At 40.7% G+C, this 25,202-nt stretch overlaps 1 protein-coding gene across 1 annotated transcript in view; it reads left to right on the top strand.

Moving 5' to 3' along the window:
• The window catches only part of syt8 (synaptotagmin VIII), a 91,441-nt gene that overhangs the window by 8,158 nt on the left and 58,081 nt on the right, over positions 1-25,202 (top strand). The gene's annotated exons all lie outside the window — the stretch shown is intronic.

Here is a 25,202-nt window from a genome sequence, read left to right as displayed (position 1 = left end):
ACCACCATGATAGAATGGGGATATGAATTAAAATGGTTGGAATTGGGGGAAATTCCACTTTTGGTGATGGAGATGAGGTGCTTGACAAAGCGATGTCTCAATTTAATTTGGGTCTCAGCAATGTAGAGGAGGTTGCATTGGGAGCACCAGGTACAGTAGATGACCCCAACGGATTAGCGCTTGAAGTATTGCCTCACCTGAAGGACCTGCTTGGGGCCCTGAATGGAGCAAAGCGAGGTGGTAAATGGGCAAGTATAGCAGGGATATGTTCCAGGAGGGAGATTAGTGGTGAGGGACGAATAGTCATGGGAATTGTGGATGATGTGAACCATGTGGAAAGCAGAGAGTAAGGATGTGTTTGGTAGTAGGATCCCAGTGAAGATGGCAGAGGTTGCAGAGAATGGTGTGTTGGATTTGGAGGCTCATGGTGTGGTAGGTGAGGGCAAGAGAAACTCTATCCCTGTTAAGGAGGTGGGAAGATGGGGTGAGGGTGGATATCCAAGAAATAGAGGAGATCTGGGTGACGGTAGCATCAATAGTGGAGGAAGAAAAGCGCCGCTCTTTGAAGAAGAAGGATATCTCTGATGGAAAGCCTTATGCTAGGAACAGATGCAGTGGAGACAAAGGAACTGAGAAAAGGAAATAGCATTTTTCTGCAGTAGGTGCAAGAGGGAATAGCTGCAGAAGGTGTAGCTTGCATGCAAAATCTAGCCTATAAATGTTGAGTGGTTCCTGCTGGAATGGTTGAAACTGGAAATTTCTGCCACTAATTAAGTGTGGGTGGCATAAATGCTAAACCTAGAAGGGTGTGCTGCTGCATAACAATATTTGGTGTAGGTTTTGATTTTAAAAATTGGTGCAGAGAACTATGCTATGTATTGAGAAGTGTCTGACACTGCTAGTGAATTCAGTGGAACATGGGTATGACAACACAGAATGTCTTATGATATTTCATCCATGTCCTAGGGTTTGACACTTGACTCTGATGGTCACAATAGTTTTCTCTGACTCCACTCGCAGATGTAAGCTTCCTAGCCTGTTATGGAGACAGGACATCTCTCCTACTTTGCATCACAAAGTTCAAAGTAAATTTATTAACAAAGTACTTTTATGTTACCATGAACAACCCTGAGATTCATTTTCTTGCAGACATATGCAATAAATCCATAATAAAATAATAACCATAATAGAATCAATGAAGTAAGGCATCCGTCAGTCTTCGGAGAGCATGGATCTGTGCCTGGAAAGTCTTCACTTTCCAGGGCGCAGGCCTGGGCAAGGTTGTATGGAAGACCAGCAGTTGCCCATGCTGCAAGTCTCCCCTCTCCACGACACCAATGTCATCCAAGGGAAGGGCATTAGGACCCATACAACTTGGCACCAGTGTCGTCGCGGAGCAATGTGTGATTAAGTGCCTTGCTCAAGGAGACAATACGTTGTCTCGGCTGGGGCTCAAACTCACAACCTTCAGGTCACTAGTCCAATGCCCTAACCACTTGGCCACATGCCCACAGAATCAATGAAAGACCACACCAATTTGAGTGTTCAACCAGTGCACAAAAGACAACAAACCGCAAATACAAAAGAATAAATAATAGTAATAATTAAATAAGCAATAAATATTGAGAATATGAGATGAAGAATAATTGAAAGTGAATCCATAGGTTATGGAAACTTTTTGATGATTGGGCAAGTGAAAATGAATGAAGTTATACCATTTGATTCAAGAGCCTATTAATTGAGAGAGCTATGTACACAGCTTTGTGGTACACTGGTGCTGATGGAGATTGTGGAGGAAATGATCAACATGGTCTCCGTAAGGGAGAATCTTGCCTGACGACCTGTTAGAATTCTTTTTAAGAGATTGCAGGTAGGATAGATAAAGGGGATGCAGTGGATATTGTATGTTTGGACTTTCAGAAGGCCTTTGACAAGGTGCCGCACATGAGGCTGCTTACCAAGTTAAGAATCCATGGTATTACAGGAAAGTTACTGGTATGGTTAGAGCATTGGCTGATTGATAGGTGACAGCAAGAAGGATACTAATCTGGTTGGCTGCCAGTGACTAGTAGTGTTCCGCAGGGGTCAGTGTGAGGACCACATCTTTTTATGCTGTATATCAATGATGGAATAGAGAGCTTTGTTGCCAAGTCTGCAGATGGTACAAAGATTGTTGGAGGGGCAGGTAGTGTTGAGGAAACAGGTAGGCTGTAGAAGGACTGAGACAGATAGGGAGAATGGGCAAGAAAGTGGCAAATGAAATATAATGTTGGAAAATGTATGGTCATGCACTTTGTTAGTAGAAATAAATGTGCAGACTATTTTCTAAATGGGGAGAAAATGCAAAAATCTGAGATGCAAAGGGACTTAGGAGTCCTTGTGCAGAACACCCTAAAGGTTAACTTGAAGAGATGGTGAGGAAGGCAAGTGCAATGTTAACATTCATTTCAAGAGGTCTGGAATATAAGAGCAGGGATGTAATGCTGACACTTTATAAGGCACTGACGAGGCCTCACCTTGAGTATTGTGAACAGTTTTGGGCTTTTCATCTAAGAAAAGATGTGCTGGCATTAGAGAGGGTCCAGAAGTGGTTTATAACAATGATTTCAGGAATGAACGGGTTATATCATACAAGGAACATTTGATAGCTCTAGATCTGTACTTGCTGGAATTTAGAAGGATGAGGGGGGATCTCATTGAAACCTTTCGAATGTTGAAAGGTCTAGACAGAGTAGATATGGAAAGGATGTTTCCCATGGTGGGGGAGTCTAGGACAAGTGGGCACATCCTCAGGAGAGAGAGGTTTCCATTTAAAACAGAGAAGCGGAGAAATTTCTTCAGCCAGAGGATGGTGAATTTGTGGAATTTGTTACCATAGGCAGCTATAGAGGCCAGATCGTTGGGTGTATTTAAGGAAAAATTGATTAGCCATGACTGAATGGTGGAATAGACACATTGGGCCAAATGGGCTAATTCTGCTTATGGAAATATTGCCAATCCAAACTGGAGTCTGCAAGTGAGGAAATCGAGGATCCAATTGCACAAGGAAGTACTGAGGCCAAGATCTTGAAGCTTCACTATTAGTTTTGAGGGGATAATGGTATTGAATGCCGAGCTGTAGTCAATAAAGTGCTCTGATATATGCATCTTTGCTATCCAGATGTTACAGGGTTGAGTGAAGAGCCAATAAGATAGCATCTACTGTGAACCTACTGCGCTGGTAGGCTAATTGGAGTGCATACAAGTCACTTCTTAGGCAGGACTTGATATGTTTCATCACCAGCCTCTCAAAACACTTCATCACTGTGGATGTAAATGCTACTAGACTATAATCACTAAGGCAGGTTACCTCATTTTTAGGCAGCAGTATAAGTGAATTCTGCTTGAAGCAGGTGGGTACCTCAGACTGCCAAAGTGAGAAGTTAAAGATCTCAGTGAACACTCCAGCCAGTTGATCAGCACAGGTCTTTAGTACTAGGCCAACTACCCCATCTGGGTCAGATGCAACAGATTGCGGATCTCATGGTTTATCCAGGGTTTCTGGCTGGGGAAGACTGAATGATGTGGGCCAAAGTGGTCTACAACTGTTTTAATAAAGCCCATGACAATCAGTGCATTCGTTCACAAGTGCAATACCAAACATCATGGAGCCACTCCTCTGTAAATTGTTCCATTCTTTAACCTTGACCTGTTTCAATAAGTTTCAGAACACCTACCACACCAAACTTTCCTTGCACCTCTCCCCTATTAAGTGCAGACTGGGTTTTGGTACTGAAAGCTGGCTTTAAGTAATACTGAAATTGAGCTCTCTACTGGTGTAAAAAACCAATACACAGTTTTGTTCATGCTGACTCCACTCAGGAATCAAATAAACAAGTGACAGTATAAAGTTGATATGCTTCGTGCAGATCAGGTAATGGATATAGGCTAATTTCACACAATTTCGGGGCTATACAACTTAAGCACTTTACTTATAGAGATGGCAAAGTAATAAGTCATAGCTCATTCAAACTAATTCAATTCCTAAAGCAGAGTCTATTGGGCAGAAGCTGCTACAATGTGTACTCAGTGCAAGTGACCTGGGATAAAATCCTGTTCCTTGATGGTCAACATCAGTTCTCCTCAGGCAGATTAAAACTGTGTGCAAAAAAAATATCCTGTAGGAGGAACTCAATGGATCAAGTGAAGCCACTCCAACAATGTGCCTCAACTTCACTCAAGAGGAGTGTCTTCCTGTCGTCTCAGAGGAATACTTTGAACATAGAATACAGCATGATGTTAAGTCAAACTGAATGCTAATTGTTCTGTAACTTCTTCAGTCTACAGTGCCATATCATAATATCATAAACAAAATCTGCTAAGAGCTCATCTTAGCACAAACTTAATTAGAAATATAAGCCAGTATCCTAAAAGAACCATTTAATTTTCCTTTAATGAAATGCAAGAGGAAGACATTAACTTCATAGGAAGAAAATTATATTAGGACCAATTCTGAATACATTATGAAATACTTCAATCAGTATTTTAAAATATTTCCATTCTATTTTTGTATTTCATACTTGTATTTTTTGCTGGGGTGAGTTGCAGAAATTAAATTAGCTTGGCAAACATAGAAGGGAAAAAGATAGAGTCAATTGGACAATTCAAATTACTGGCTGAGAGAATTATGCTTAATAGCTTTCTACAAATCGCAGCTGTTTGGCCCAAAATTGTGTTTGTTTTTGTAATGAATTATACCACAGTTCAATAATTCCTCTTTAGAAAAGGCAGAGGTGTGTTTCTTTTGAGAAAACAAGGCGAAGCTCGAAGTCCATAATGTAAGAAAGAGTAGAAGTGGAGGTTAACAATGGTTCTCATGGTTTAAAAGTTTGTAGCTTATGGAGACAAGTAAGGAGTCATTCATGATCTTGGGGAAGAATAAATAGCTACTTGCTAATTCTTAGATAACTGCAACATAACTTGATGTATCTTTGGTTACATTCCCAACTCTCTGGACTGCTCCCAAACTCTTTTTGCACAATAGCAACGACTACATTGGTACTGCTTCCTGCATCTATGCTGAGCTCATTAATTTCATCAACCTTCCACCCTGCCCTCAAAGTTACTTGGTCCATCCTGGACACCTCTCTCCCCTTTCTCCATCTCTTTGTCTCCATCTGTGGAGACAGACTGCCTACTGATTTTTTTTTATAAACGTACTGACTCTCACACTTACCTTAACGATACATTTTCCCACCCTGTCACTTGTAAAAATGCTATTCCTTTTTTCAGTTCCTCTGCCTCTCCTGCATCTGTTCTCAGGATGAGGTTTCCATTCCAGAACATCTACGATGTCCTCCTCTTTCAAAAAATCGTGCTCCCTTCATCTACCATTGAAGCTGTTGTCACCTGCATTTCTTAAATTTCCCGGACTTCTGCCTTCACCTCATCTTCCTGATGCCATAACAAGAATAGAGTTTCCTTTGTCTTTATCCACCGCCCCTCAGATTTCCACATCCATCACATCAATCTCCATAACTTCCACCATCTTCACCTCTGCTTTCTCTCTCTGCTTTCCACAAGGATCACTCTACCTAACTCCCATGTCCACTCATCCATTTCCACTAATCTCCCTCCTGATACTTAACCCTGAAGCAAGACAATTACCATACCTGCCCCTATACCTCCTCCCTCACCACTATTCAGGACCCCAAATGGGTCTTCCAGGTGAGACAACACTTCACCTGTGAGTCTATCAAAGTCACCTACTTTATCTGGTGCTTCCAATGTGGCCTCCTTTATATTGTGAGACACAATGTAGTTTGGGGCCCGCTTCATCAAGCGCTTTTACTCCAACAAAAGATGGGTTTTCAAGGTGGCTACCCATTTTAACTCTACTCCCCATGTCCATTCCAACATGTCAGTCCATGGCCTCCTCTACTGCCACAATGAGGTCACTCAGGTTAGAGGAGCAAAACCTCATATTCTATATGGATAGCTCCAGCCTGTTAGCATAAACATCAATTTCCCTAGCTTCTGGGAATTTTTTACATTTCACATTCTGGATCCCCTTTTACCTCTTCTCTCTTTCTCATCTTCCCCTTTTCCTTCCCTTTCTCCCATGGTCTGCTCTCCTCTCATATGATTCCTCCCTCTTCAGCCTGTTACCTCTTCTAACTATCACCTCCCAGCTTCTCGCTTCATCCCCCCTCCCCCAACAAACCACCTTCTCCTCACCTATCACATGCTGTCTTTTACTCCTTAACCTCCTCCCACCATCTTAATCTGGCTTCTTCCCCTTGACTTTCCAGAGCTGATGAAAGGACTCAGCCTAAAACATCCACTGTTTATTCCTCTCCATATATGCTGCCCGGCCTGTTGAGTTCTTCCAGTCTTTTGTGTGTGTTGTTCTGGATTTCCAGCATCTGCAGAATCTCGTGTGTTAATGCATCTTTTGTGTTTCTTGAAATCAATTTTTTCTCTGAAGTTAAGTAAGCCCCAACTATTCAGTCGGCTGGTACCTCCCTACTGTGTTGGCATACTTGTAGTTTTTACTATTCACTCATTGCGCCTACCAAAGTTATTTGATTAGGTTTTCTTCCATGGGCAATTGATGGAGTTCAAAGATATGTCGTTTAAATTGCCCGCCATTGAACTCCACATCCCTTTCCTCATTGTTGTTGTAACTTTTTCCCCATCTCACATATGTACCTGGTTGGATAATGTTGTGGGGAGTGAGGTCACCCTGAAGCATGGGGACATGGCTGCATGTAAGTTTCTTCCTGCTTGTTTTACTCCCACCTCCCAGACCCATCATGGAAAAAGTTTTGTACTGCAGAAAGAATCCTAAGATGCACCTGTAGAAAGAGACATGAGGTGCCTATTTCATATCCCACCAATTTGCTTCCAGTACTTAGTCACAAATGTCCATTTTGCAGCTTTAATGATCCCAGCCTAAGTAAACTGAGCCAGGAAACTGGAGGTATCATTGAAACAGAAACTCCACTCCACTATAGTAATAATCACAACCCAGCAGCATTGAAAGATTACTGTGCCCAATATGGACCACATCTTTGCTCTGGGTGTTCTGGAAAAAAAAAACTTTGCTTGTGACAAGTCCAAGACCAAAGTCCTGGGTAGGGTATTTTTCAGTGGGCCTTATCTCCCTCAAGTAGTGTGGAAAATGAAACAGATTCAGATTCATTTATCACGTATTGTAGCTGAACAAAGTCACTGAAGAAACATTGAAGCTGGCGATATAGAAGTTTTTATTCATCACAAGTAGGCATCACTGTATAAAGGTACATCACATTTTATACCCTTAAGATCAAAGGCAACAGCAGGTGATTCAATTAAGTTTGTTTCAGGTTCGTAAGCAACAGTATATTCCATGCCATGACAGAAGATTATCAGAATGATAACCTTGACAGCCAGTCTTTTTGATCAATTTTCAGGAGGGTTCGGAGTGGTCGTTATTCAAATAGCTGCAAGGACCTTGCCCCGGACTGTCTTTTTGATCGCTGGTCCAAACACTGAAAGGGCCCAGCTTATTTGTGTTCATTCCTCATTCAGCAGGGGTGGATGCCTTCCGATGTTTCTTCTCTCTTTCTCGGTCTGCCTTGTCATCAAAGTTATGGAACTTGATGTTTCTCCCTTAGCTCAGATCCTTTCCCATTTATTTTCCCCAATATCTTTCTATTCTGATCCATACAACTAATCATCTACTTCCAAGAAATAGCCTTTATTACAAGGTATTGTTACCATTATATTTTCATTATACCTTAAACTTTATTCATAGTTCGCTGACTCTCTCTCTCTCTCCCTCTCTCTGCCTGCCTTCTGCACTTGTGTTTCCATTCTCTTTCATCTGTGGGTCTACTTCCATCAGGTGTGGTCAGTTGTGACGCAGAAGGCTGGTGTTCATCACTTCGATTCTCTGTAATGATATTGCTGCTGTGTAGACTTGATTCCTTCCTCTGTCTGTGAGGGCGACATGAAGGCGAGTTGCACAGTTTAACCTGAGGCCAGTGTTTCCACTGGTTGACTTGCTGGATCTGTATACAAACACAAGTGTCATTTGTTCGGAGCACTCGCTGTGGTTCTGTCCTCCTGGGAATGAAACCTGTCTTTTTAGGTAGCTTCCTCACCATGACTTGGACATCTGGCTGTGGGAGTTCTATATTCTTTCCCTCTGGCTCTCTCTGATTAGTAATATGTTGCTGCTGTTACGTTCGATCCCTAAATGTGTTTTCCTGGTTACATCACATCTCCGTATGATCTTACTAAATTAGCTCTAGTAGTTTTTTTTTGTGCACTTTCAATTTCTGTCATCTCATTTTCTTTTGTTGCTCTCTTTGCCCTGAGCACACTCATTTCCTGCCTGCTCCTTACTCTCCGTTTACTGGTACATCTTTACTTTAATTGCTTGATTTATTTAACTTGAAACAACAAAGGATGCTCGACAGCTGTGGCAGGGCTTAAATACTATCATCTCTTATAAAGTTAAATCAAGCAAAATAGTTGACAACAGGCAACACACATAAAAGTTGCTGGTGAACACAGCAGGCCAGGCAGCATCTCATTGACAACAGGGTTTTGCTTCCAGATGAGCTCAATACGCTCTTAGCTTGTTTTGACCATCAAAACATGGAGGAACCATCACAAACTCCCACAGCCCCGGATGATCTTGTGATTTCCGTCTCTGTGGCCGACATATGAACAGCCTTCAGGAGGGTGAATCCAGCCCAGTCGGTACCTGGCCAATTACTAAAAATCTGTGCTGACCAACTGGCTGAAGTATTTGCTGAGATCCTTAACCTATTGCTACAGCAGCCTGAGGTACCCACTTGCTTCAAGCAGGCTTCAATTATATCAGTGCCTAAGTGGTAACCTCCCTCAATGACTATCATCCAGTAGCACTTAGATCCACAGCAATGAGTGTTTTGAGAGTCTGGTGATGAAACGTATCAACTCCTGCCTAAAAGGTGACTTGGATCTGTTCCAATTTGCCAACCAGAGCAACAGGTCACAGCCAATGCATGTTAACCACTTTCCCCAAGTTGGGGCAACATATACATGGATGACTCAGACCCCTGAACCTTCTGATGGGAAACAGCAAGTTCCAATCATATAAAATAATCAATTTACAATGAAATTTAAGTGATTAGTTCACATTGATGTGGCAGTTTGTATTACTGTTTCTAAGACAGGGAATGTGAAAATAATAATATCCATTATTATGATTAATATATCATAGTCTTGCATGTGACTTCATGTATGCATTCACTACCTTTCAAAAGAGAGCCTGCTAGGCACTTCAGTGAAATCAGTCAATTTCACTCATTGAATTGACATTTTGTGTTCCTTATATTCCGTCTGGGTAGCCTCCAACCTGATGGCATGAACATCGACTTCTCTAACTTCCGCTAATGCCCCACCTCCCCCTCGTACCCTGTTATTTATTTTTATACACACATTCTTTCTCTCACTCTCCTTTTTCTCCCTCTGCCCCTCTGACTATACCCCTTGCCCATCCTCTGGGTTCCGCCCCTCTTGTCTTTCTCCCCAGACCTCCTGCCCCATGATCCTCTCATATCCCCTTTGCCAATCACCTGTCCAACTCTTGGCTCCATCCCTCCCCCTCCTGTCTTCTCCTATCATTTTGGATCTCCCCCTCCCCCTCCCACTTTCAAATCTCTTACTAACTCTTCCTTCACTTAGTCCTGATGAAGGGTCTCGGCCTGAAACGTCGACTGTACCTCTTCCTAGAGATGCTGCCTGGCCTGCTGCGTTCACCAGTAACTTTGATGTGTGTTGCTTGAATTTCCAACATCTGTAGAATTCCTGTTGCTGACATTTTGTGTGTATTGTTTTCAATGAAGTTCAATTTCCTGCTATCCCATGAAAATATTTCAAAACAGCTTCATTCATGCAGGATCTCTGATTCATCTGGATTTACAAAAAGACATATTATGTATTTATCATTTATACTGTTACCTCATTGCTTAGTTCATAAAATATCTGAAACACTCATGACTCTAGAATTGCAGACAGTTTAGCAGCTCCTGAAGCAGTTGAATAATTAAATCATGGAGTATCTGAATTTAGACAAATAATACTGTATTATGCCCTTAAGTGTATCATCTAACACACCCTGCTGAAGATTTTAGGCTGGTGGAATGAGTCATTTTAAAAGAATCCAGAGGTCGACACCTAGAAATTGTAAAAGCCATTCAGAAGTAACACCCTGTCAAGTATGGATTGAGGAGCTATAGTGTGACATAATTTGGGAAGGACAACAAAAATTGCAAAATATTTGTTGCCTCAGTAATGGTGTGGAACATTGGGAATGGTGTTTACTTTTAACCAAGTTATGGCTTTGTAGACACCAGCAAGCAGTTTCCTTAATAAAAGTTATTCAAAGTCTGCTTCGATGATGAATGGCTGAGATAGTTGAAGAAATTGCCTACAATAACTGAAAAGGTCTGCATAACATAGATGTACATAGATAAGAAATCCTGTGATGGAAGCAGTGTTAACATCATGTTCAGGATTATTGAGCTAAGATAATAGAAAGGTATTGAGGATCTTCTCTTCTGAACTAGTGAATCATCTGGAAAATGATATGATGGTTACATTTTGGGTGGAGGGCTGTGATTCCTTCACCTCCATCCAGACCAACCAATTCTACAAATGTGCTCTTTCCCAAAATGCTGTTCAGTTTATTTTTCCCTTTAAATATTTATCCAGTTTGTTTTAAAAGTTACGCTGGAATCTGGTTCTAACACTACTCTCAGGGAGTGAACTCAAAAGCATGTAATTATCTTGAGGTTTTTTTTGCTCTTTTTGTTTAACAAAGCAACTGTGTAAGTCAAGTCCAGCATGCGTAGATCTCAGCAGCCTCTGCAGTACCTTGCCCCAGAAAGATGTTCAAGATTTTTCCAATAATAATAAATAATCTTGTTTTTAAGACTATCCTTTGAATTCATCATCACAGTTGCATTAAATTATTGCTAGGCTAATTTGCTTTCTGGACCCAATGCTATCTGATTTTATAAAAAGCCTTGGCTCTACAGAACTGTTTCCCATCCCATTTATAGCCTTTCTCTTCAAAATACCTAATCATGATTCCTATGTCCTTGTAAGCTCTAATAGAGATTTTCAACTTCTCCTTCCTTGATAATATAATTGTTCTGAAATTTGGGCTCATCTTATATATAATTCTATACTTAAATATTTCCAGTTGTTTCCATCCCTGGAAGAGCTTTAATAAAAGCCACAAATGATATCATCTTTTTCTGTGAAATATCTTCTATGCTATTTGCCATTACCTCAGATTCACAGCTTTACAGTTCTGTTTAACCCAGAAATAGGCTTTCCATGCCAAACCTCTATCACATGGACAATATATTCCCTTTGACAAAACGTATGCATTTCTTTTAATGCCTCAGTTATTGGCAGTTGAAACTTTATTCTGCTATTTTGTCATATGTTTACAGTTCATATACCTTCTAATCTTCAACCTCTGTAAACTTAATTTCATTCAAGTTCTATAACTTTTGTCCTATCCCATACCAAAGGTTCATAAGTCCAATTTAATGTCAGAGAAATGTATACAATATACACCTTGAAATACTTTTTCTTCTCAGCCATCCACGAAAACAAACGAGTACCCCAAAGAATGAACGACAGTTAAATGTAAGAACCCCAAAGTCCCCCCAGCTCCCCTCCCTCCTGCATGTAAGCGGCAGCAACCAACAATCCCCCTCCCCCCACCAGCAAAAAAAAAGCATCGGCCCTGCCACTGAGCACTCAGCGTGAGTAAAGCAACAGCAAAGACACAGACTTGCAGTTACCCCAAAGACTCCGCATTTCACCCAGTATATGACATAACACAGGCTCTCTCTCTCCCTAATAATAAAGAAGGAGGTGGCTCCGTTTTCCCATCAAGCAGGGAGACATAACAAACAGCTCGCTGGTTTATGATATTAAAAGTCTGTTACTTCACTTTTTTTGAGCTCTGTGCCTGAAGATCTCAGAGATATCTGGTTTCCAGGCACACAGCCGCAGGTATCCCAACTCCCCCGACGACACATGGGTCTCCTGCCGTGACACTGACCCTCCATCCGCCTGTCCAGAGCCCTGAGATCCTAGGCTTCCGAATCTGAGCCGGACTTTTAGGCCGAGCCCTTGGTGTGCCAAACAACGGCCGGTTGTGAAACCCCGAGAGCGGGTCCCATTCCCGCAAAGAACCAAAGTCAGCATGTAACTCCAGGTCAGGGTCCTCAAAAGAACCCTGAAAGGGAAAAATAAAGATATTAAAGATTGAAATAGAGTTATTTCTGAAGATGCAAGCAAAAGAGTCACCGTTTAGCATCATCATTACTCCACTCTGCCTCTTCTTTACTCCAGGTACTACTCATCCATCTTCCCTGTTTGTATTGACCTACTTTGGATTTGGTTGCTGTGTCTTATGTTCAGATAGGCCTTCCCTATCTTTATAACCTTCTCTACTCTATGCACTTCAATGACTCTTAATTCCTCAGACACTGTTCTCTTGATCATCCAATTACCACCAGTTGAATCTTTTAATTATCTTCAACACAGAAGAGTTAGCAAAAGAAAATGTAATCATCCACATTAAGAAGATAATGGAACAGATAACAAAAGGTTTGGTTAAAATAATGAACTTTAAAAGCCTTCTAAAGGAGAAAGGAGGACAATGGATTCACTGAAGTTTAGAGAGTGAGCTCCAGTACTGAGGGCCAGGAAAACTGAAAATACCACTGCCAGTGGCACTACAATTAACATGGGAATATGCAAGAAATGGAGAACTGAAACAAAATGAGCAAATTGTTACTGAGCTATGGAGAAGTAAGATCATAGAGGGATATAAAAACTAATGTATTGCCGAACTTGGAGCTAATGTAGATCCATCAATATTTTTGAATAAGGAGTAAACTGGACTATGGCTAGCAGCATTTTGGATAAAGTTATTTACGTATATCGGGTATAAAGTTAGAAACTGGCCAGGAGAAAATTGGGATGGTCAGGTCTAGAGACAACAAAGGCACCCTATCATTAGAAAGAGCTGTTAACCTCTAGAGTCACCTCAGGGCTGAAAAACGTTTATTTATACTTTTCATAAATAAAGCAAGATTCATCATAAATCACAAGATCAACTGAGAAGGTGTTGCTATGATTATTTATACTGTATTTTAACTGTAATATTTTTAGGACTTGTTACCAATGGTGCAGATTGTATTCATTTTACAAATATTATCCAATCTGTACCGCTGGTTACAAATCCACAGGGATTATCCCAAATCAGCTTTTTATATGCTGGTGACTTTAAAGCCTCAGATGTTGTCTCTTAGGGTGCAAGTCCTTTTTCCCTACTCCTCCTATTTTCTGCATTGCTAGTTGAATGCATTCCCGTTATATCATTAAACTGCTTGGTTGAGGAGGAGAGAAAAAAGGATCAGCCATGATTGAATGGCAGAGCAGACTCGATAGGCCAGATGGCCTAATTCTGCTGTTATGTCTCATGGTCTCATGGCCTTATACATACATGCAACTTTCTACAAGGAGTAGCTATAATTGGACCTTGCATTAAAATGTATTCCAAGACCTTCTTCCTAACATTTGGATTGCAGCCACGATCCAACTGGCAAAGACTTCAGCAATCCCAGCTGCTGCCACTGCCAAATCCCCAAATCAATACTAACTCCTCATCTTTATCATTACCACCAATTTCTAAACAAGACTGTCATAAGTTCTATAAACCATAGTTAATAAAAGACATTGACTCTGGCATTTTTTTTAATATGTGACAAATCCAAGAGTTCTAAAACAGCCCTACATCCCATCAAGACAGAATAAATGTGGTGAAGCTATCAATAGTAAATTCCAAGATAACTGAAATGTCAATAGCCCACCCCTCTGCCTGACCCACTGAGTTTCCCCAACACTTCGTGTGTTACTCCTCATTTCAGCATCTGCATTCTTCTGTGTCTCAATTGCTAAATTCTAATTTGCATTGTTAGCAACTATCTCTGATAGGACAGGCGGCTAAGAGTCTATAAGCTATGCCTCTGCTTTATGAAACACAACATCATGATTATCAAGATGAGGATCAACAATAAGTTGGAAACCCATTTTAATGGATGACGAGAGGACTTGTTGAAACAATTGATGAAAAATTCCTGTCTGACATATACTTACTCACCTAAAATGTTCCAAGCAGGCAACTCAGCTAATCCTACTTGCCGAGCTTTCCATCAGAATTCTCAACTCTCTGACACATTGGTTTCTCCTAGGTATTTCTCAGTATCTCCGCTTCTTTCACATGTGCAATCAGATGCATCCCATCATAGCAATGGTCTCCTTGTTTATCAGCTCACATCATGAGAACTTCCCAGGATGTTTGACCCATCAGTGTTCTGGTGATGCTATTCTACCTATCCCGCTGGCTTATTTGCCCACCAGCCTGGAGTATTTCCTGCTTATCAACTCATCTGGGCTGTTTGCTTCATGACCTGCCAAACAATCTGGTCAAAAATTTCAAGTGTTCATTATGAAATTTCATTATATGATGGCATGCCATGACAAGAGACTAAAAGTATGAGGAATAAACTCCGAATGATTTTAACACAACCCTGATTTTTATTTCCTTTCTGTGGTGATGCTGCAGTCAAATCAAAAATGCTTTAACACCCAAGTGTAGTGTTAATTGTAAAAAAAAAATTGAAAAAAATTGGACTTATGATTTAAGTCAAAATTAATAGTTGCACTGTCTTTGAGATAGCATTAGTGTTAGCAACTTCTTTCTAATAGTGTGGAGGAGGCAGAACTATGTACTACTTTTGTTGAAACAACATCAAGAAAATGACCTGATGCTGGGTATTAACATAGATCATGTCGTGATATTTTGGACATGAAAGCAAAGAAAAACAAGCTATTTATTTAAATAATGTAGCTAGCTTATTATTATTCATAACGGGCACAGGATTGACATATTGCACTTGGATCTGACCTGGTTTTTTTGTTTTAAGATTTCTAGGATTTGCAGAATTTTGTTATGTTCTTACTTTGTCTCACTATCACAAGGGTGCAATGATCAATTGTAGTTCCGAACCAGGATCAGAATCAGATATACTATCACATATATGTCAGAATCAGAATCAGGTTTATTATCACCGGCATGTGTCGTGAAATTTGTTAACTTAGCAGCAGCAGCTCAATGCAATACATAATATAGAAGAAGGAAATAAATAAATAAATAAATAAATAAATAAACAAATTACAGTGTATGTATATTGAATAGATTAAAAATCATGCAAAAACAGAAATAATGTATATTGAATAGTGAGGTATTGTTCATGGATTCAATGTCCACTTAGGAATCGGATAGCAGAGGGGAAGAAACCGTTCCTGAATTGTTGAGTGTGCGCCTTCAGGCTTCTGTACCTCCTACCTGATGGTAACAGTGAGAAAGGGCATGCACTGGGTGCTGGAGGTCCTTAATAATGGACACTGCATTTCTGAGACACCACTCCTTGAAGATATCTTGGGTACTTTGTAAGCTAGTACCCAAGATGGAGCTGACTAAATTTACAACCCACTGCAGCTTCTTTCAGTCTTGTGCAGTAGCCCCCACCCCCCCATACCAGACAGTGATGCAGCCTGTCAGAATGCTCTCCACAGTACATCTACAGAAGTTTTTGAGTATATTTGTTGACATACCAAATCTCTTCAAACTCCTAATGAAGTACAGTCGCTGTCTTGCCTTCTTTATAACTGTATCAATATGTTGGGACCAGATTAGATCCTCAGAGATCTTGACACCCAGGAACTTGAAACTGCTCACTCTCTCCACTTCTGAGGGAGCTAGGGCTTTACTCTCTGGAGAGAAGGAGGATGAGAGGGGACATGATAGAGGTATACAAGATATTAAGAGGAATAGATAAAATGGACAGCCAGCGCCTCTTCCCCTGGGCACAATTGCTCAATACAAGAGGACATGGCTTTAAGGTAAGGAGTGGGAAGTTCAAGGGGGATATTAGAGGAAGGTTTTTCACTCAGAGAGTGGTTGGTGCGTGGAATGCTCTGCCTGAGTCAGTGGTGGAAGCAGATACACTAGTGAAATTTAAGAGACTACTAGACAGGTATATGGAGGAATTTAAGTTGGGGGCTTATATGGGAGGCAGGGTTTAGGGGTCGGCATAACAGTGTGGGCTGAAGAGCCTGTACTGTGCTGTACTATTCTATGTTCTATGTTCTATGTTCTATGATCCCTCTATGAGGATTGGTATGTATTCCTTCATCTTACCCTTCCTGAAGTCCACTATCAGCTCTTTCATATTATTGACGTTGAGTGCCAGGTTGTTGCTGCGACACCACTCCACTAGTTGGCATATCTCACTCCTGTATGCTCTCTCGTCTCCATCTGAAATTCTACCAAAAATGTTTGTGTCATCAGCATATTTATGGATGACATTTGAGCCTAGCCACACAGTCATGGGTATAGAGAGTGTAGAGCAGTGGGCTAAGCACACACCCCTGAGGTGCACCATGTGTTGATTGTCAGCAAGGAGATATTGTCACCAATCTGCATAGATTATGGTCTTCCGGTTAGGTAGTCAAGGATCCAATTGCAGAGGGAGGTACTTAGGCCCAGGTACAGGATTGTGGGAATGATGGTATTAAATGCTGAGCTATAGTCAATGAACAGAATCCTGACATAGGTGTTTGTGTTGTCCAGATGGTCTAAGGCCATGTGAGGAGCCGTTGAGATTGCATCTGCCGTTGACCTATTGTGGTGATAGGAAAATTGCAATTGGTCCAGGTCTTTGCTGAGGCAAGAGTTCAGTCTAGTCATGACCAACCTCTCAAAGCATTTTATCACTGTAGATGTGAGTGCTACCGGGTGATAGTCATTAAGGCAGCTTACATTATGCTTCTTAGGCACTGGTATAATTGTTGTCATTTTGAAGCACGTGGAAACTTTCACCTGTAGCAGTGAGAGGTTGAAAATGTCCTTGAAAACTCCCGCCAGTTGGTTGGCACAGGTTTTCAGAACCATACCAGGTACTCCATCGGGACCTTCCGCCTTGCGATGGTTCACTCCCTTTAAAGACAGCCTAACATCAGCCTCTGAGACAGAGATCACAGGGTCATCAGGAACAGCGGATATCTTCACAGCAGCAAAACAGCATAATATTACTACAAAATAAATAGTACAAAAGACAAATACTGAGGGAGTATTCATAGGTTCATGTACTGTTCAAGAAACTGATGGCAGAGCAGAAAAAATATTCTTAAAATGTTTAAGTGTGTGTCTTCAGGTTCCTGCACCTCCTCCCTGATGATAGTAACATGAAGAGGGCATGCCTGGTGTAGTTATCATATTAATTTGATCAGTCAAGTTCCTGTAAACAATTAAGTTTACAACTTAATTCTAAACTTATCATTTAGATTTGGGTGAGCTAGGTTTCTGATTTGATTTGAATTGACTCTGACTTAAAACTTACAGTGCTCCAAATGATCATTTAATCCCTTGTAGAAATTTTTCCATTTATCAACAAACTGAGCCAACAGCAGGGAGCAACTCAGCAATGATTCATAGACTTGGAAAGAAATTAGGAAACATAGCATACTGTACAAAAATTTGGAAAACCTGTCAAAGAAATATTTAAAGACCTTGTGAAATGCAAGAGGCAAAGTATTCTGCCTCTCAATGAAACCATGGTAACCATTGGGTGGAGCTGCAATGTACTGGTTGCATCCATGTAATTCCATGTCAATGTAACACCACAACCATCCTCTGTGTGGTTATTCAAACCCTTTCCTATGAAATCTTGAAGCCGGATTTTGAATTATCCCAAGTTCAGTCAATATCCTGGTTTCAATCTATTTTTATAGCTTTTTTTTCTTCCAATGTCCAGATGTTGTTCAGCAGTGTTTCAGTATTTGACTGTTCTGGAAATAATTCTTTCATGATGTTTCATCAGGTGTGTATAAAGTGGGTGGATATTCAGAAGTCCAGACACGGTTATAAACAGTCATAGCTCCACCTATCCCAGTTATTTTAGAATGAAAAGCAACAGCAATACTTTGATACCACACCCCACGTATTATTAAAGATAAACAAAAGTTTGGTTACAAAAGCAGGTTGAAGTACCATCATTAAAAAGGAATTGCAGTTCAAGGGATCACTGCTATTCATGAGGAAATTAGTTTTGGGGAATGATCAAGGGACTGAGTTTGAAAGAGCACAGATCTCTCAATAAATTGTAGGGAGAGTGTTTGTACCAATCAACTGAAGTTTACTCCTGCTTTATTTCTTCCATGAAAAGAGGCAAATATTTGCTCTATAACTGGTAAAATAGTTAAAAGTCCTAGGCAGTTCTTCACCGTGCACAACAAATTATTTTAAGCATTAATAGTGATCAAAGCTGACATATCAGGAAAACACAGGAATTCTAAAATCTTGCATATATGTAACCCAGCTCTTACTGTCATGGCAACAGTTGTCATAAGCAACAATTGTTTTGAGAGTGATTTGCATCATATTCTAGTTGTACTTTGAATGCTCTGTGGTTATTGTCTTGAGCTCTTGACAAGCTAATTGCTATGTCTGCGAGCCGGACAGTTCCTGTAATTCATTAATAATGAAATCAGGAACTAGAGAATGACATTAATGAACTAAGACTTTTATTCAATCTCAGCTTTATCTATCCATCCTCCTTCATGTGTCCCTTAATTTATAAATCTAGTCTCATTGGAATCTCCCTCACCAGTGAGGGAGAAAGTTGTGGGTTCAAGACCCACTCTGTGCAGATGAGTCCATATCTAGGTAGACACTTGCGCAATGTGGAGAGAGTGCTGTAATGCAAACCATTTCTTCTGCATGAGGTTTTTAAGTCATAGTTGTGATTTCTCTCTCAGGGGGTCATAGGAGTGTTCGAAAATGCTGAGGGATTTCTGGCTGGTTCTGATCCAGCTGTAATATTATCTCAAGATTTCTATCTCACAGATATTACCTAATTGTGCTTTTGTTCAGCAGTTGCTGCATGCCAGCATTGATCCACTGCCCAATGTCATCTCCGTCTATTTATACTTTTCCATGCAGATCAATTGTGATTAATAAGCATATGTCACCCTATCCAAGACAACATCAAGAACTGTGTCACCTCGGAGTCTCTTAGTCTCCACCCAATTATAGACAATCCTTTTTTTCACTCCAACCCTCCCCTTCTCTTTGACGTAAAACAAGCTTTTCCAGTTCTGATGAAAGATCATTGACCTGAAAATTTGTTCTTTTTCTCTCCGATAATATTTTTGTTCAGGGGTGCTGCTTCATACCTTTGATTCGAAGGAGAATGAAGCCTAGGCAGAGTGGACATACAGAGAAAGAATGTTTCAATAGTGGGAGAGTCTCCAGGACCAGAGGCCACAGCCTCAGAATAGAAGGATGTCCCTTTAGAACAGAGATGAGGAGGAATTTATTTAGCCAGAAGGTGGTGAATCTGTGAAAGTCATTGCTACAGACAACTGTGGTGACCACGTCATTGGGTGTATTTAAAGCGGAGGGATAAGTACTTAATTAGCAAGGGTTGTCAAATGGTTGTTGTAATGCATCTGGTGTAGTAGTATAGTGGGTAGTGCTTGTCGCTGTCACTTTCTGCTTCCACCGCTGGCTAGCAGTCTTGCAAAGATGAGAGCTGAACGTGTAAGCATCTCCCTGCCAGTACATTGCTTCTCCAACAGCAAGCCTCATGTAGTGCCTCCTCACTGGTGACACATGGAAACTGAATTTCTTTTGGACTCTGCCTGAACTACAGAGGATGGGAGGAGGGCTAGCCCCTGCACATGTAGCATGGAGGCCGACCGCTGTGTGGACACGTCCTGGTGCTAGTGAACCAGACCGCCTGCTGTGGGTGAATAACCTCACTGCCTTGTGGGCAGCCTTGTGTGTGACAAAGGTTAGGGAGTAAACCCAGAGAGCAAATCCAGAGTGGAGCCCCTAAGGTGGCTGGACGTCATTGAACATCCTTCTGGCAGCTCCTGCAGCCAAGCAGATGCCAAATGTATTCCTTCATAAACATAGAAGATAGCTGCAGGAGTAGGCCATTCGGCCCTTCGAGCCTGCACCACCATTCAGTATGATCATGGCTGATCATCCAACTCAGAACCCTGTACCTGCCTTCTCTCCATACCCCCTGATCCCTTTAGCCACAGGGGCTATATCTAACTCCCTCTTAAATATAGCTAATGAACTGGCCTCAACTGTTTCCTGTGGCACAGAATTCCACAGATTTACCACTCTCTATGTGAAGAAGTTTTTCCTAATCTCGGTCCAAAAAGGCTTCCCCTTTATCCTCAAACTGTGACCCCTCGTTCTGGACTTCCCCAACATCGGGAACAATCTTCCTGCATCTAGCCTGTCCAATCCCTTTAGGATTTTATACGTTTCAATAAGATCCCCCCTCAATCTTCTAAATTCCAACAAGTATAAGCCTAGTCGATCCAGTCTTTGAAAGTCCTGCCATCCCAGGGATCAATGTGGTGAACCTTCTTTGTACTCCCTCTATGGCAAGAATGTCTTTCCTCAGATTAGGGGACCAAAACTGCACACAATACTCCAGGTGTGGTCTCACCAAGGCCTTACACAACTGCAGTAGTACCTCCCTGCTCCTGTACTCGAATCCTCTTGCTATGAATGCCAGCATACCATTGGCCTTTTTCACCGCCTGCTGTACTTGCATGCCCATAAGCCTTCCTTTGGACTACACTAGTCAGGCTGAGAGGGGGATCTTGATTACTGGGCATCTCAGGATCTCCATACTTTCCACCCAGGCTCATGAAGATGATGATCATCACCCATTGTCCTTTGAGAAAGATGGATGCCAACCAACCAAGCAATAATTATGGGGAGAAGGCAGGAGAATAGGGCTGAGAGGTAAAATAAGTCAGCACGATCGAATGAAGGAGCAGAGTCAATGGGAGAAATGGCTAATTCTCCCCCTATGTCTTTTGGTCTTATGGTTTTATTATCCTGGAATTACTTCAGTGCAACACAGTCATAATTGAGGGGAAATACAAGAAACTACCAACAAGTTGGTAAAGCTAAGGAGCAGAACTGACGTCATACGACCCTCAATGGTGATGAATCAAATATATCTGGCATTATAGCGGAGCTTTACATGCCTTTAGTCTGATGTTTTTTATGCAAGTTCTTTCATAAGTCAAGAAAGAGGTATAAAACTTGTTGCATCATGATCATTTTATTAAGTGCTAAGAGAACAAAGAAATTGGAAACATGGAGTGGTGGAAGTCTTGTAGCTAAGAACAAAGAACAGGAAAAAACTGAAAACGAAAAGATGGTGGGGAAATGTGCTCATCTCTTCTTGTAAGAGATATTCTGGTTAAGTTTGTAGTTAAGAGTTAACAGATAGCTCCTAGTTAAATAAGGCAGTACCAAAGTAACTTCCAGGAAGATACAAAGAACAGTGACCACAAGGAGACACACTGAACGACTGTATGTTGTTAGTAATTATACAAAATACAAACAGGCATAAAATTTAAGTGGTGTAAACTAAGTCTTGAAGATGCAGAATGGTTGCAGTTTGGCTACTACAGGCTGAATCGAGGCCGTGGGGCTTGAGCTCAGGTCCGAGAGCAATGAATGACCTGGAGTTTGGACAATTTAAACTCCAGGCTGGATTGGAAAGACTGGGGTGTTGGGACCAGAGACAAGAGATGGACCAGTGTTCAGCTCGCTGCTCCGTGAGGTTTACTCATCTTTGCGTTGAAACGAGGCTGTGGCCTGCAACTGATAGACTCCTGGATCAGCTGCAGTGATGAATGGCTTCATGGTGATGGACTCACTTTTATGAACATCAGTTCTGAATGTCATTTGCTTACTTTTATTGTTTGAACAACTTGTTTCTTTCTGCACATGGGTGTTTGACAGTCTTCTTTTTTTTAGATGAGTTCGATTGGGTTTCTTTGCTTTGTAGCACCTGTAAAGAGACGAATCTCAAGGTTGTATACAGTATACATACTTCGATAATAACTGTTCTTTGAAATTTGAAAGAAAATAACTACAGTCTAATCCAACAATGACCACTTGTTTTTAGCTCCCAATAGATTCATTTTCAAGGGATTTAGAGGGATAAATTTACTCACTTAATGAGTAAATCAACTATTTGTGATATTTTCTATTTATGATATCTTATATTACATCTATACTCTTTGCAGCCTGCACAAATATACCAAGCAGTAACAGATATCAATGACTATTTGTTATTTCTAAGTCAATATTTCCACTAAAAAAGTGAAGAAAGGAGTTCATTTAATAATTAAATATTATATTATCAAAGAACAGAAGAACACAGACACAAAATGAAATAAAAATACTGGAAATATTCAGCAGGTCAGATAGTGAATGTGGAAAGTAAACGAGATTTAGTATTTTAAGTTGGTGTACCCTTGTTAGAACTACAGTCATTTAGAACATAGACATATTTTAAGTTGCAAAGAAATGGGAGTTGTGGGAAGAACAAAGGAAAGTCTGTGATATGTGGTAAACTGAATGAAAATATGTTTTACAGATGAGGAAAGATTGTTAATGCCAGATACTCTGTCTGGAGGATGTAGGAGAAAAGGAAACTGAGGAACAGGACATGGCATTTCCTCGAAAATACCAGGAAAGCCCAGAAGGTCAGACAGCATCTGAAGAGAGGAAACATGAGTTACATCAGAACTGGTTAAGGACTGAAAAGTAAAAGAAATACTGAAGTTGAAAATCCGAAACAAAACCAAGAAAAATGCTAGAATTGCTCAGCAGGCCAGATACATCCACAAGAGAAACAGCCCCAACATTAGAGCTAACAGTCACCTACCATGAAATGTCTTTGACCCCAAAACACTAAATTTACCTTTTCCCAATTGACACCATGAAACCTTCTCAGCACTACTAGCATTTCCTGCTTTTACACTAAACTAGCCATTTCTGAGACAAATCAGAAAGTCTGGTTATCATAGATTGCTTCATTTAATGTAGAGCTCTGAGGAATGTGCAGAAAATGAAATGTTTTAGAGCACATATTACTCTCCTTAGGAAGAGTGTAACTGGTCAAAGACAGGGATATGAGTGGGAGTAGTTGAAAAATTAAAATAACAGGCAACATATTTACCTTTGTAAACTAAACAGTGCATGGGACCATGTGCAGTAAACTACACTGCAAATTTATTGCATCTTCAACTGGAGAGAATGTTTGTATCCCTAATAATAGATAGAAAGTGGATGTATTCTGTCTCCCATAGTTGTATAGGAAGATGCTTTGAGGAGAGCAGTGGGTGTTGGTGGAGAGTGAAGCAAAGTTGCAGAGGGAATGCCTCTCTTGGAAAGTTGAAGTGAGAGGGGATAATATGCCTGCTGTGGTATTCCAGTGACAGAAATTAAGTTCCTGTGTGTGAAAGATGTGTCTTATCCTGGTTTCAGTCAATTAGCAAGACAGATAGATATGGACAGGTCATTCATCATTCTGGTTCTGGCCCATTGTCCAAACTCACTATCCTCCCTGAACCAGTTCTGGGTAAGGAAAACTATCTGAGCCAATCCTCTGTACATAAAATGTAAAAAAGTACAAAGTAAAATTTATTATTGGAGTATATACATGTCACAACATACAACCCTGAGATTCTTTTTCTGCAGACACACTTAGCAAATCTACAGAAATGCAACTGTAAACAGGAACAAACTGTGCAAATGCAGATATAAATAGCAATAAATAATGAACATGAAATAACAAGATAAAAGAGTCCTAAAGTCAGTGTAGTTATCCCCTTTTGTTCAAGAGCCTGATGGTTGAGGGGTAGTAACAGTTCTTGACCTGGTGGTGCAAGTCCTGAGGTATTCGTACCTTCTACCTGATGGCAGCAGTGAGAAGAGGGCATGACCTGGGTGGTAAGGACCTTTGATAATGGATGCTGCTTTTCTACAGCAACATTTCATTTAGCTGTGCTCAATGGTTGTGAGGGTTTTACCTGTGATGTACTGGGCTGAATCCACTACCTTTTGTACGATTTCCCACTCGAAGACATTGGTGTTCCCATACCAGACCATAAAGCACATTTGTCACCACACATCTGTAGACATTTGCCAAGGTTTTTGATGGCGTGAGAATGCATGGTGGCACAGTAGGATAACGGTTAGTCTATTACAGTGTCAACGATCATCAATTAGCATTAAATTCTCACTGTTACATGTAAGGAGTTTGTACATTCTCTCTCTGACCACGTGAGTTTCCTCTCAATCCCGCCCCCCATTCCATTCCAAAGACATACAATTATGGTTAGTGAGTTTTGGGCCTGCGACGTTGGCTCTGGAAGCATGGCAACACTTTTGGATTGCCCAACATAATCCTCGCTAATTTGATTTGATGTGAACAATGCATTTCACTGTATGTTTCAATGTACGTGTAGCAAATATACAGCAGCTAATCTTTTAAGATCACTATCAAAGACTTTTGAATTGTTATTGAATGTCTCTGATAGAGATGTTTAAAAATATTCAAGTAGATTCAAATAATTAAAGAATATTTTAAAAAAGGATATAAGTTAAAGCAAAATGCCCTATTAATCTGGTAAAATCGTTTAAGTTATTAAAATAAAATCGATAAAGAACTTTGTTGTGAAACTCTGGTTTATAATAATGTGGTTCTGAACTAATCAGTATGTTCAAGAAAGATGTTTATTATGCAGTTAGTAACAAGGAAGAAACAGTTTTGCTTATTAAAGTGAACTCAAATCTCACAGCCCTCCTGCTAGTGGAGACCCCTGACAGCAATAAATGTAAAAGACTTAAATAGCCCTTGATACTGTTTGTAACCCTATTCAAAAGGGAAGTCAACTTAAAAACACAGTTCTCAAGTAAAATAATGTTCTCGAATTCCTTCTGCTGTCAAGGAATCCTGTGGCATGGAGTACAAGAGGATCTTCTCTGTTTTACTGATGAACCCAGCAGCAGAGCAAGAGGTCAGATGCAACTACATCTGACTTCCACCTCATTTTGGGCTTCTTTGTCTGGCCATACATTTTGGAAAGCTGCTGAGAAGCAAATGGTTGCTAGCCAGCAGTGCATGATGGAATTGTTGGCTCAGTATAAGCATGATTTATGAAATATTAGTCCTGATGAATGGTCTGGTCCTGAATTT

Source organism: Mobula birostris, chromosome 11 (genome assembly GCF_030028105.1).
Source record: "Mobula birostris isolate sMobBir1 chromosome 11, sMobBir1.hap1, whole genome shotgun sequence".
Taxonomy (NCBI): Eukaryota; Metazoa; Chordata; class Chondrichthyes; order Myliobatiformes; family Myliobatidae; genus Mobula; species Mobula birostris.
This window is presented reverse-complemented; position numbering and strand designations above follow the sequence as displayed.